At 34.5% G+C, this 13080-nt stretch overlaps 1 protein-coding gene across 2 annotated transcripts in view; it reads right to left on the bottom strand.

Moving 5' to 3' along the window:
* The window catches only part of LOC145267183 (uncharacterized), a 224337-nt gene extending 212703 nt beyond the window's left edge, over positions 1-11634 (bottom strand). Inside the window, exon 1 of one of the 2 annotated variants that reach the window (XM_080123252.1) lies at positions 10945-11634. The gene's annotated coding sequence lies outside the window, so the exon portion shown is untranslated. The remainder of the gene's footprint in view (positions 1-10944) is intronic. The other variant, XM_080123260.1, reaches the window with a different exon arrangement.
* Positions 11635-13080: the final 1446 nt, after the last annotated feature.

Raw genomic sequence — 13080 nt, 5'->3', positions numbered from 1 at the left:
ATCGTTAGTATTGGAGATTTGATAAAGTGTCTTACTTAAGGGGGTTGTTCATCAGGAATTTGTTTATGTTGAAATTGAAGACATCCAAGTTGTAGTCAGGTGGGAAACAGGCAAACGGAACAGAGTTCCATAGGCGTGCACTTCTAAGAAAGAAGCTTTGTTCATGGAATCTACGTTTTTTGTAAGCACAGATAAAGCGTGGGGAAAATGATTGATAGTGGTTTCAGCAAGACGGGTGTTTATCGTGAAAGATTGGCGAGGGGCGGGCAGAAATTGAAGCTCAGACAAGCACTTGCGATGGAAATAACGACAAAACAAAGATAGGCTCGCAACGTCTCTTCTGTGCGAGAGAGGTTGCAGCGAAGAGAAAAGGCATCCCCCACTAAACCACGAAGTCTATTCTGTACTCTGTCAAGGCAGGATAGGCTTCTTTTAGCAGCTCCTGCCTAGATGTGGCAGCACTACTCCATACTTGGACGTACTTGGCTTTTATATAGATAGAGAATTGCATCAGCAGTGAAATATCTTCTGGAGCGGTAGAAAGATCCCACCATTTTCCAAGCGGCCCTGGCAATAGACTTGATGTATGTGTTCCATTTCAGATCAGGAGTAAAGGTCAAACCCAGAAACTTGTCATAACTTGGAGCCACCCCAAGACGAGAGCCATCCATTTCAATTGATGCCAGATGAGTATCAGGAGCTTGGTTTTAGATGCATTAAAAGTAACATGCCACCTCTTCCCCCACTGTACCAGGCGCTCAAGATCAGAGAAGAGAGAATAAGAGAGAACTTTGTCATTTACGACATTTGATGTGTTGCCATAGATGGTCGTGTCATCGGCAAAGATGTCAACGAATGATTTAAGTACGTGTTTTGGGAGATCATTGATGTAGATCAGGAAGAGAGTTGCGCCCAGGATTGACCCCTGAGGGACTCCAGCATTAGTACTGCAGGCTTCTAATTTCTGCCCATCAATCACTACTCTTATGAGCGTATCAGAGAGGAATTATTTAATAATTGAGAAAACATTTTCAGTTATACTGTAGCTGGAAATCTTGTGAAGTAGACCCTTATGCCATACCTTATCGAAGACCTTCGATATATCAAGAGCAATTACCCTAGAAAGGAAGCCTTTGCCGAGAGATTCACTAACCCTATGAGATATAACCGTTAGCATATCTGCTGTAGATCTAGCAGAACGGAAACCATATTGCATGTCACTAAGAATGTTATTTCTGCTGAGGTGGTTGACTATTTCTCTATTTAATATGGATTCCACCAGCTTACTCATGACACACAGGAGACTTATTGATCTGTACTGAGAGGGAGATGATTATCATCTGAATTCATAAATACAGGCCATACTGATGAGGTTTTCCAGGGTGATAGGAAGCACTTCTCCTTAAAGCAACGCTTAAACAGTTTTGAAGTATGGGGGTAAATCTGGTTAAAACCTCTTCAGCAATATGATTGGAATGCCGTCAGGGCCAGTTGCTTTACTGGAATCAGGTTCTTGATTAGTTTGGCAACCTCACGCACAGATATTTGTATGTTGCATAACGTGTTGTCTGTTATAGGAGGAAATATGGGGAGTTGATTGCCTTTGTCGCATAGGGTAGAATTCGCTGCAAAGTAATTTTCAAATAGTTTGGCCTTGTCTGATGCTGACGAGATAACCCAAGGTCCATTGATGATGATTGGGATAGAACGCACGCTTCTGTTCAGGATCCTGTTTGCTATTTGACAAACTGGTGGGAACCAAGCCGCTGCTCAGCTACTTTGGATTTAACGGACTGAGCATATAGGTCTTTTGCATTTTTATTACTCTTTAACAGTGGTTGCTGGCAGTCCAAAAAGCAGCTTTAGTCTCAGTACATTTATTGCGTTGGTAGCTACGGAAAAAAGTGATTTCTGTGCGCAATGGCAGCAGCACATTCTGGGGAGAACCATGGCTGGCTGTTAGGTTTTAGTTGGAATTTTTTGGGTGGTATGAATGGGTTTATGCCTACAATTAATCGTTCGGTCAGGTGTGATACTAATATATATATATATATATATATATATATATATATATATATATAACATTTAAAATTATTTTAGTTTTGACGATATAATGTCTAATTCAGGACTACGAACAGGTTGTTTCTTTTGCTTTTACTTAGAAAAATCCATATTTTCTCATAAGTGTTTTTTAGCTCAGTAGTTAACGATAATGACTGACAATATGACTGTTCCAAGTACGAATCCAATTTGTTCCACAGAAAAAACTTTTGCTGAAGATGTTAGCAATCTCCGTGTGATCCATTTTCTATATAGAATTCTATATAGAAAGATATCGGATAAATCTATACCAACAATAGAATCGTCTGATTCATACACGATGAACGAATGTACCAGGAGTATTGCACCGATGCGCGTGATCACAAATTATTCAGCGATGTAAGCCGTACGCGAATTGAAATGCTTCACGTAATACAATTCATTCTGGCGTCCTGGAATTTAAATTGTAAACGTTTCTGCTCGAACTGCACGAGCTTGTTTATTTGGCGGTTTCACACGCGTCTTCTTTACTGGTTTTGTAAATTCTCTTCATTTTTGCAGCTTTTTGTTCATCAATTTTTTGTCCGCTGACGATTCGACGAAGAATCGAAAGTGTTTGTGATACATATGGAACATTTATTAATATACTTTGATTTTGAAAGAAATAATTTTTAAGAAAATTAAAAAAAATAAAACTGGTATAATTAATTAATAAAAATCTACTTATTTAGCAATGTTAGTACATATATATATATATATATATATATATATATAATGATTGCAACGTCTTGTCAGACGAGTGCCACTCCCTCAGACACTTGAATCAATGAGCCCAAAAATGACTTTTTTCCTTTTTTAGTCCTACTGGTTAATTCACACGCTCAAGCAGGCACAACACTGAGACGGTCATTGAGATCAATTATTACATGTGTCCAGCATTTCAAGCCCCCACGCGTCACAACTTTTCATTCGCCACAGCAGCATTTTTATAGACAAATGCCTGAGCGAGTATCTATACACAGATGATGTTACAGAGTCTTAGCTTTGTACGACAGCTAATTCTCTCTGTTGGTTAAAAATGTTGAGATCCAGCAACAAGCAAGAGCAAGATAGCCAGCAACAAGTTTAACTTCAGACCAGCTTAATGTGGGTACTGGTCTCCCGCTTTATGGTTTTTAAATCCGAGATTTGCTTCTCCTAGAAAGGTTGCCTTCACCACGGCTTACAGGAGCCTTCTGCACCCCAACACACACAGACATACACACAAACACACATGGAACTAGTTGACCGTTGACCCTGAAAAAGGGTTCATTCGCCATTTGGAAGGTTTTGTCTTTAATCCTTTATATATATATATATATATATATATATATATATATATATATATATATATATATATATATATATATATATATACAGGGTGTTTCAAAAGTATTGGGAACATAACGATTTTTAATAACTTTGTAATGTTCCCAAGACTTTTGAAGCACCCTGTATATAATCGATATGAATCGATCTGTCACGTCTACCATTTGAAAAGGGAAGTTTTTCCGAAATTAATTATATATTATCGCAGACATAACAAGTAAGACATTTTTATTTAATACAACTGAATAAATATATGTATATATAGACATATATGCATGTACTTATTGATTTGTTAATCGCTACTTGTCTTCCTCTCCTTTCACCAACAATGACTGTATTTCATTCCTCGCATTGTGATAGCCTTCTAAATCTCTTTTACATACCTATCCCACACAATGCTTCAAGCAAACTATATATCAATATATATATATATACATGCATACATATATATACATACATATATATATATTAGTGATAGTACGATTCCAATATTTTTCCCGATTCCGATACAATTACCGATTCCGTGCTAATTCCTGATTCCAATTAAATTTCCGGTTCCGATTCTGTTAAAATCTCTAATTATTTAACTATAGTATTGTTATTTCCTCCGATTTTCGTAAAAAAGACATGCTAAATCTGCAGATATTTTCCTAACCGTCAAAATAACCTGCGGAGGATGATGTATCAATGTTAGCTGCATTGATAACTTAAAATCAATAAATATTTATTATTTTAGCATTATTACCAGCAATGAAAGATTTGGGCTTAAACAAAATAATAAAATAATTAAAAGAATCGTTTTGACATCGGAAAATGGACATAACTTTTTTCCGATTCCGATACCGATTCCGATACCTTCAAGTCTTCCGATTTTTCCGATTCCCGATTCCGATCAATCGTCCCAACACTAATATTTATCTATCTATCTATCTATCTCCATCTCTCTCTCTCTCTCTCTCTCTATATATATATATATATATATATATATATATATATATATATATATATATCTATCTATCTATCTATCTATCTATCTATATATATATATATATATATATATATATATATATATATATATATATATATTACTGTTGGGAGGAGTAATCAGAATCGGAGATCAGAAAAATCGGAACTTTGCGGGTATCGGAATCGGTATTGAAAAAACAAGCCTTATTTCCGATTTCAAACACGATTCTTTGTTTGCAAACTTAAGTCTCAACTGCTGATACTACTGATAAATATTTAAACAAATCGAAAGATTAAAATCTATAAATCATAATAACATAAAAATACGATGTAAATGTACTTTATTTTCGTTAAATAAACAACACAACAAATTGAACTTTTAAGTAAATTCGCTAAGTACACTTTAGAAGAATCCAGGTTATTTGTAATGCCCGAAAAATATTTTAAAAAGTACAATAAAATAATTTTGTCAAGAAAAATACTATCAAACATTATTGATATTTAAATCAAAGATAGAATATAAAAAGTATTTTAAAATCTTTTAAACCATTTATTTTATGCTCTCAGATTTAGTTCAGTTGGGTTTTATCAGTTAGACTTTTGTCCAGTTCCTCATCTAGCATTTGAAAATATTGCAAGGTGGTCGAAACCTATGAGAGAAGGTTGACTTTTGTGAATTTTCACACGAACGTGTAAAATAACGCCTGGCGTTAATTCTTCTTTGATTCTCTCTGTATTACTTACACTTAGACTTAAGAATTCCTGTGGTGCCCTTAGCACTCAAAGTAATCCACCGTTTTCAGTCTGAATACAAAGCCACCTCCCCATCATGTCTGCATACAAATTATAAAATAAAAATAATTAACATTGTTTGAGATGGATATAAAAAGCCACAAAATCGAGACAACTAATAACAAAGGATTCTTGGTTTATTTAAACTTTTGGGTAGTTTATTTGTCACAGAAATGTTCCACTGACAAGACCCACGTGAAAGACGGCAAATTTGCCAAATGTGGGTGTGTTTTTAAATATTATTCTAAGACATTTAAATTTATATGTAGGTGTGTTTGTAAATATTATTCTAAAGACAATAAAATTTAAATTTGTGTTATATGAATTAAAAATTAATTACTAATATTTTCCCAATTATTTTTTATATTTAAACTTATATTTTAATAAATCTTTGCAGAAATTAAATAGATTCTCTTTTACTATATATTAACTGATTATTATTATTATTATTATTATTATTATTATTATTATTATTATTATTTGTTGTTGTTGTTGTTTTTGTTGTTAATTAATACCCTCAACTAAATCACCCCGCCAAACTAAAACGAGATTGAACACTTTTAGGCGATTACGTGTTAACATCCTAAAAAACTTGGTACGAAGAAAAATAAAAAAGTTATTTAAGAATTTGGAAGGGAGGATCTGCTTCATATATTAATTTAACGTAAAATTAGTTTCATTTCCGAGACGTTGTAGCATTTTAGAGCAGTTAACCAAAAAGGTATTGGATTTCTCTAAGAGATAAATTCTGTGGGTTTTCGGGGAAGTTACGACCTTGCCAGTCTTACTTAGGGTTAGTGCTAAAAATTTAGTTAACATCCCTAAAAAAGTAAAATATTCTAGAAATGATTATTTTACATTAACTTTATATACGAAATTTAACTTCCTGTCTAAATTTTAAAATTATTGTTGTTTTTTTTTCTTCTTTCCGGCAAGTTTTTCAAGGTCTTAACATGCAATCACCTAAAACAAACAAAAAAATCTCATTTTTTCTGAAGGTGTTAATCTACAAATTTGATATTATTAGTAATAGTGGTATTTCTTATTTGTTTCTTTTTGCATTAAAACAAATCAACCTACTACATATTTGTCATATTGACAATAGAAATAACCAACCAAATATTTATAATTTAGAATAAAAACATGAACATTATTTAGTAGAGAAAATAAACAGATTAGTTAACAATGCATCTCCGCTTTGTTCTACCCACGTTAAGAATTCTTTCCCCAATAGTAACCATGTTATTTAGAAACCCCTTAACATGTTAACTTTTCTGCTGCTACACCGTTTATTTTGCGTATCAGTCGTTAACTATTTTCAATGGTTTATAAAAACATTCAAATAACATTTTGTCAGCTAACAACAAATACATATCGCCTTTGTTTTAAAAAAGAAATAAGTTTTCGTTGTTTCACTATTTTCAATCAATTACGACGAACAATTTTGAAAGAAATATTTAAAAAGTTCTATTCATGTAATATACGCCCCGACCAATTGTATTTTTTATGGTTGCCAAAATATATGCAGACATAATATGGAGGTTTTACAGTAATTCCAAAAACAACAACAACAAAAAACAAAAAAAAACAAAAAAACAAAAAAAAACAAAACAAAAAAAACACAAATATCCAATTAAATATTTAGAAATTTAAAAAGAATCGGAATCGGTAATTCTATCGGAATCGGAGATTTAAACCAGAATTGGTAATTGTATCAGAATCGGGAAAATTTTCGGAATCGTCTCATCACTAATATATATGCACACACACACACACACACACACACACACACACACACACACACACACACACACACACACACACACACACACACACACACATATATACACACACACGTGTGTGTATATATATGTGTGTGTGTGCATGTTTTGTTAAAATATGCTTTTCTAATTATATTTCACTTTTTGTGTGTACCAATCCGTTTTTTAGAAGCTCAATATTTTGTTAAATATACAATAGAGCATACATAAAAGATTCATATGTATGCAGTATAGCTGCAGTAGAGCATACATAAAAGATTTTTATATATGCAGTATAGCTGCATTCCAAGTCAGATGACTGGAAACGATTTTGGAAAGTTAAGTCAGTTTGTTCTTGGAATCAAGAGAACACACGCGGATTTTAATATGTAACCATTGAATTACAAGCCTCCTTCCTGAGAAGAGAATTCGGCGACGCGTTTCCGAACCACTGTATTGAAGTCCAATAAACTCAACTGTATCAAAGAAACACAGAAAAAAAAAACTTCCATGTTGCTCGGATATCAAAAATATTAATTTTTTAGAGAGGGATCAGATAGAGAACACAGCAGGTCAAGTTGAAAGTTAATTCAACAAACACATGCTCATTACAGAATGAACAGAGAGGTATGTGCTGGAAAAGTTAAATAGACTATCTGTTAATTGTGTTAAATACTTGTGGGGTCAAAGTAGATTGATATGCCCTTATGTAACATCTGTCCTACAAAAATAGCTGTGTAGTCCCATCTGCATCCCTTGGTAGGAACGCCTCAGGCGATTAGCAATAAACTGACCTCTTCTCAAAGTGTGAAAGTGTGAAAGTACTAGGTGTGTAACAGAGCGCGTGTGAAAATATTAGCAGGAGCTGAAGGATAGATGGCTAGCGAAAATCTTAGAAGCAGCCGTTAAAGCACGCATGCAAATTAGTAGGTATATGCGAGCTTGAGTCACAAGAAAAGGATGAGGAAAATACTCTTTGTAATCAGCAAAGAAGTAAAGTGCGCGTTGGTCGAGAAGGAAGTGTGAAAGTCGAGGGCGAGAAAGCCTCTGGTGGCGGCGACGAGGACTTTTAAGAAAACACATCATGTGTGTGCGAAGAGGCGTTGACAAAATAATGAAATGCGTTGTTTTGGAAGAAACACGAATAAATCCATTTCATTTACACTTAAAAAAAAAAAAATACCGAATTGGATTTATTAAATTTTGTTTGTTCGTTTGCGACGGAACTAGACCGCGTGAGTATCCGAGATAAATTTGAATTGTAGCGGCATAGTTAAAAAGTGACGCCCACGCTACATTACAGGCGGACTTCTAGAAGCTTCATAAGACCATAAGACAATCAACAGAGTACAATAAACTAATTGCTATGGAGATCGAGAGGGTATCATATGTTTACAATTTTTGCATGAAATGTTAAATATATAATTTGCATATTTATTATTTTTTAATTGGAATTCATTATTGAGATGAGTATTATTTATATTAATTTATTTATTGCGGACTATTATTCTCATCTTTATTAGTTGGAAATTAGTTAACAATTTATTTTGGTTAACCTATTCATGTATGACCTATTTGCGTGTAAAATTAATATCTGATAGCATTTATATATATATATATATATTTTTTTTTACTGGTTGCCTTATTATCAAAGTGTTTGTATAGAATGGTGATCTTTTAACCCTACGCATTTCAGGTGAAAACATTATTATGTACTTACGTGTCAGTATAAACTCCATAAAATCACGAAAAGTGATCCAGTAGAAAAAAATAATTACAAATAAAAATGGAATCCATCAAATTATTGAGTTTTATCGCATGCTTTAATGTGGAAGAATTATGTAAACAATTTGGTATGAAAAGGTCATTTATCTACCTGTACTAAAATAGACTTAAATTAAGGGTCCAACATTTTTAAACAGAACGTAATTTTGATTAATCTTTTCTTAAAAAATACACCTAGCACTTCTATTGGTGTAATTTTTTGAATTTATACAACTTTTCTATGATAAGGGTTGTTAAACCAACACATTTCAGGTGAAAACATTATTTTGCACTTACGTGTCATAATAATATTTTCACCTGAAATGCGTCGGTTAAAAAAAATCACCAAGCAACAATCGAGTTCTGAGCAAAGTAGTCACTTTGTTTAACGTAAACAAGTTGCTTAAAAAAGATGGCTCTTTTTTTTTTTTTTTTTTCATTTTCATCCCAAACAAAGCACACTGTGTAAGGGTGGTACTTTGCTGCTTGTCGGGTTTGTCAGAGTTATTTACGTCGAGAGGGTACAAGGACTTGCAGTTCGTTGGAGCATCTACTATTAAAGAGGGATGCAACATTTCGTCAATGAGACTGGCTGAAGCCTAGCTGACAGTTCGACTCGCTTTTGAACCGTGTCCAGAAGTGAGAGACTAGTAGCAGATGCACCATCCCAAATGTGACAACAATATTCCATACATGGGCGAATCGTGGCTTTGCAGAGGTAGAGGATACTTTCAAACGTAATTAACTATCTAACACGGTAGAGAGCTCTCCCTTTCCCTGCAGCAGCGACGGCAATGCCCTCGATGTATCTGTTCCAACTCATGTTCCCTGTAAACGTTAAGCCGAGGAGTTTGAACGAAGTACTTCCAGCTATTGTATCATTAGCCATAGCTATTGGTGGTTGAGAAGGTTTGTTGTAATTATTAAAGGAAAGAAGTTTAGTCTTGACAGCATTGAATGTTACCATTCCACAACACAGTGGATGTCTTCCTCTACGGGTTTCTGCTATTGCCTTAGATATGTGTTCATTCGTTTTCCTCGTCGTGCCTGTTGTAGAGCGTAGTGCCATCAGCAGATATACCCATCTCAGAGACAATTTTATCAGGGATGTCATTTATGAATATCAGAAATAATAACGGTCCAAGGATCGACTCCTGAGGTACACCCGTATTTATATCATATTGTTTTGATATACGACCATCAAAGACAACCTGGATCTTTCTCTTACGTGAAAATGATTTAATTATGGTAAGTATTCGTCCAGTGATACCATAGAATCTGATTTTCCTGAGAAGACCGTCGTGCCATACTCTGTCAAAAGCCTTAGATATATCTAGGGCTACTGCCCTCTCCTCCCCTGCCTTGTCCAGTGTATGATATGTACGTTTAGAGATTACAGTTAGGATATAGAATCGGTATTTACACTAAACTGAAAGGCTTATAACTTCTGTTAAAAAAAGCTGTTAACGCAAAAAGATTACATATGAGTAGGTTAAGCACGTTTTAACTAATTTTTCGACTTACAAAATTATTTTATGTCCGTAATAGTAATAGTTACTGGATTCAAACTTGCACGGGTCCTGTATATGCCTTAAACTATATCCGATTGTGAGGCACCAGTTTCCGGGTTTTAGGGAGTGAGGAGCTACGCTTTAATTGCCATTGCTCCCAGGTCCACTCTGACCCGGAGTGGTAGTACTTGTTAAGGTTCCAACTATGGGTTAAATAGAAACCGACTTGGAAAAAAAACATACATTCTATTAAAAAATTGTTCTTCAAAGTAATTGAATTCGGCATTAAATAACCTGAAAAGGGTTGATATGCCGTAAAACAAAAACAACCAACACACCAAATAAACTTGCACGTAGCAAAAAAAAAAAAAGAAAAAAAAACTGCATGCGCAATAACATTTTTAAAAATGTTTTGTTACTGTAAAATTCCCTATTAAAATTAAATAGACATTAAATGAAAATTAAATTGTTTTTTTTAATGGTTTTCGATAATATTCTTTTAAAACTTGTATTCGACAATCGATTTATTTTATTAATTGCACTAAAAAAGTTGCGCTCTATTCCGAAGTTTTGCTACGACAAAAAAAAAAAAGAAAAAAAAAGAAAAAAGAAAATTAATTTCCTCATGCGCACCTGTCGTATTAAAGAACCTTTGTTATGTACTGTAGCGGAAATTGCAGTCAACTAGAATGCAGCTGTAGGATTAGGGCGAATAAAAAAACAAACAAACTTATGAGACTTACCTAGTAGTAGTAGTAGTAGTAGTAGTAGTAGTAGCAGCGGTAAAAACAGTAATAACCCTTGGTATATAGTAAGTGCTTTCAGCTCCGGTTTGGTACCGCCCGGCATTTGTTGGGAGTGAGAAGGAGGATGGTGAAATAGCAAGAGACTGACGTTCCGAGAGTAAAAGTGAACGAATGAGTAAGAAAAGGAGAAGATAGGAGAGAAAGGCGGAGGGGGATAAAAGCGAGAGAAAAGAAAGACATACACACATTGAGAGAGAGAGAGAGAGAGAGAGAGAGAGAGAGAGAGGGAGAGAGGGAGTAAAGGAGAGAGATGTATACAGGCAGTGAATAGAGGGGACAGAGGGAGGGAGTAAGAGAAAAGAAAGAGAAAAGACACAAATATAGAGGCGAGAAACATGTACAGAGAGAGAGAGAAAAACAGGGAAAGAGGGGAGGAGAATACAGAGAGGGGAGAAAGTGGAGAAGGAATAGTATAGTGAGTGGAGGGAGGGAGGGGAAGGAAACAGCTTAGCGCATAAAGAGGAGATAAATAGATAAGTAGAGAGTGAGAGAGAGAGCGTGTGTGTTTGAGAGATAGATAGATAGATAGATAGATAGATAGATAGATAGAGAGAGAGAGAGAGAGAGAGAGAGAGAGAGAGAGAAAGAGAGAGAGGAGAAGACTCACGCAAACAATAAAAGAGATATAAAAAATTATGTTGGACTATGATATTAATAAAGAAGGTGAGATGTAGTAAGAGGTATAATAATAGAAAAGGGGAGAAAAAGGAAGGCGTCAGAGGATTCTTCTTTTTCTTCTACTTTTTATTATTATTATTATTATTATTATTATTATTATTATTATTATTCTTTTTCTTCTTCTTCTTCTTCTTATTATTATTATTATCTTCTTCTTCTTCCTATTATTATTATTATTATTATTATCATTATCATCTTCTTCTTTTTCTTCTTCTTATTATTATTATCTTCTTCTTATTATTATTATTATTATTATCATCTTCTTCTTCTTCTTCTTCTTCTTCTTCTTCCTATTATCATTCGAAGGAGGAGGTGGTGGAGTGGATGCAGTTGCAGTTGTTTATTTGTTCATCCACGTCTTCACCTTTGCTATTCTTCGTTTCGTTGCTCTCTGCTTTTCCAGTGAACACGTTTCATCTTTTGTTTTTTCCACAAGCAGTCTAAATAACAAACCTCGTTGTTTGTAGTCCACAATGTTTCCGCATTTCTCCCACACAACTTAATATTTACTTATCCTATGTCTTAGTGAAAACAGCAAAATTAAATTATCAACACTAACTTTTAACGAAGTTCATGTACGTGAAACGCCAAAAAGAAAATTAGACCGAAAAATATAGTCGCCATCATTATAAACAAGCCAGGAAACCCCCAAGGCGCATAATTCGACGTGACTACCCCCGACAAACCCGCCAAGCAATTAAGTCCCACCCCTTTACAGTAGAGATCCCTAGGTGTAAGAAAGCCTTTTACTCCAATAGTTTCTTCCCCAGAACTGCAAGTCTTTGGAATTCCCTTCCGGGATTCTGTTTTCCCAGCTGTACTGATATGCAGAAGTTCAAGTGTAATGTAAACAAACATCTTGCTACTCATCTCCCTTCATAATGTCCCTACAAATTATGTCTCCGATAGTAGCCCCTACTTCAAAGTGGTACTGTGCATTGTTTGGGGTGAAAATTGATTAAAAAAAAATTCAAGTTCATAATTTGCCAGTAGTTAAAGAGGGAACCTTAGTTTTATTTTAAAGATAAATTCAAAAGCAAGGACAAACATTATTTTACCATATTTAGAATAAAAAATCACTCGAAAAATAGTAAAACAACTCTCTCCATCTAAATAATAATAAAATAAGGTTCACTGTGTTTGACTAGAATATTATGAATTATCGCCCTTTAGTCGCTTCCTCGACTTGATTATAAACTTGACGATTACATTTTTTCTGGGTTATTTTGGCGTTTCACATGTCCATCCCATCCAGCGCGGCCGTAGCCGAGATTGAACTCACTACACGAGTTTGTAGTGTACCTATTTACTATGCCTCCCCACGGGACAGAGTTAGACACCAGGGTCGTTTTTTAACGTGGAGAAAAGGTACAAAAATAAAAAATTGTCTCAGTC

The sequence above is a fragment of the Euprymna scolopes genome, chromosome 4, assembly GCF_053919585.1.
Source record: "Euprymna scolopes isolate OS-2025 chromosome 4, ASM5391958v1, whole genome shotgun sequence".
In the NCBI taxonomy this organism is placed as follows: Eukaryota; Metazoa; Mollusca; class Cephalopoda; order Sepiida; family Sepiolidae; genus Euprymna; species Euprymna scolopes.
The sequence above is the reverse complement of the archived record's forward strand: the minus strand, read 5'-3'. Positions and strand labels throughout refer to the sequence as shown.